Genomic DNA, 2,068 nt, shown 5'->3' with positions numbered 1-2,068 from the left:
TCAGTCTAGAGACTAAGGTGTGCCTAATCCAGGTGATGGTCTTCGCAGTTACTTGCTATGCATCAGAGAGCTGGACAATGATTAAGGAGGTCAAAAGAAGACTCAATGCCTTCAACTTGTGATCCTGGAGAAGAGTCTTGAACATACCATGGACTGCCAAGAAAACAAATAGGCCTGTCTTGGAGATGGTGAAACCAAGTTTCTACTTGGAGGCTAGGATTTTGAAGCTTCTCTCACATACTTTTGGCATGTGGCCAGGAGGGATGAGCCTTTGGAGGTCAACATCATGCTCAGAAGGGTGGAGGGACAGCACAGGAAAGGAAGACCTTGAATGAGATGGATTGATTCAGTAACTGGGGTTGGTGTGCCGAAATCAGTGAGTCTGGCTCAGGATAGGACAGGCTTCAGAGCTGCTATACACAGGGATCACAGGTAACTTGATAGCACATAACAACAACAACAAACAATAATAGTGGTTAAATATTGAATGGTGGATGACACATCAAAAGAAGACTGAAGGAATACAGAACAATTGGTTGTTGTTTATTTCAGGAGGTAGCACATTAGTACATGATAAAGAACAAATGACACTGAAGGGAAAAGTCTAAACTGAACTAAAAGCATTGACAAAAATAAAAATCCTGAATGGAGACCATTTGAGAAGTTTCAACAAATTTAACAACCCAAGATGTGTTTTCTATGTCAAGAAATTTTTTAAGTTATTTTTTTTCACCATTGCACATTTTCTTCCCCTCCTTTCCTGCCAAGACATTTTTAACACAGCTACCTGGCCAACTAACTGGAGGAGATCCGTTTTCATGGCCATTCAAAATAAAGTATCCAAAAACACAAAAACTACCAAGTAATATCATTAATAGCACACACATCAAAACTGTACTGTAAATAACTAACAAATATTACTGCAGTTCTTTGACAAATTGAAGATTAAAAAAATCAGATGAGAATGAGGAATGAGGGATACCATTATTGATGACAGAATGATGTTGGCGAAGACAGCAAATCTGAAAAATATTTGCATGTGTTTTATTGGCTATGCAAATGAATTTCATTGAGTGAGTGCATTACAACAAATTGTGGACAATGTTAAGAAGAAAGAGAATTCCAGAACACTCACTTAACATGGTGATCCAGAACCTATATAGAGATGAAGAGAGTTTTTCAAACAAAATGCATGTTCCTCTGTGGTTTTTAACCCAGGGAAGGTGTGCATCAGGGTTGTATCTTTTCATAAAACCTACTCAACATGTTTGTTGAGAAAATAATACAAAAGATGGATTGTATGGAAAAGAATATGGCATAAGGACTGTGGGGAGAGTAAACAATATCCTGTCATATGCAGCTAGACAGCCTTACTTGCTGAAATTAAAGAGGCCTTAAAACATTCACTGATGAAAATCCAAAACTACAAATTTTAATGCAGATTATACATAAGCATAAAGAAAACAGTAATTCTCATTATTTGAGCCAATAAGTAACAATAAGGTCAAGTTTTTAAAACTTTCATTTTACTTAGATCAATAATCAAAGCAGATGGAAGTAAACAAAAAAAAATCAAACCATGCACAACATTGGGAAAATCTATTACAAAATACTCTTTAAAATATTAAAAAGCAAACAATATCAAGATGAGGATCATTGTGTGCCCAACCCAAGTCATGGTATTTTAAACACATAGCAAAACTGGGCAATGAAAAAGAAGAGCATTTGAATTATGTGTTAAATAAGAACACTGAATATACCACGGACTACCAAAAGAAGAGGTTTAAAGTTCATAGACTTTCCAGACACATGTTGTTTAAGAAGTGGATGCCACACCTTTTTCAAAATTCAATGTAGATAGTTGTAGAGGGGCTTCAGGCCTTTTGTTCATAGGGTCGCTATGAGTTGTGCTCCACTCTAAGGTCGTCAACAACAACCAAAAGAATGCTGTAAGGAGCCCCAAAGTCAACCCAAAGGCACACAGTTCAAATCCACCAACTGTTCTGATGGAGAAAGAAGGGCAGACTCCTTCCACACAATTTACTGCCTCCACTATCAACACTCTTTT

The sequence above is a fragment of the Elephantulus edwardii genome, unplaced genomic scaffold (genome assembly GCF_000299155.1).
Source record: "Elephantulus edwardii isolate Elephantulus edwardi_28Jun2011 unplaced genomic scaffold, EleEdw1.0 scaffold00020, whole genome shotgun sequence".
NCBI lineage: Eukaryota > Metazoa > Chordata > Mammalia > Macroscelidea > Macroscelididae > Elephantulus > Elephantulus edwardii.
This window is presented reverse-complemented; position numbering follows the sequence as displayed.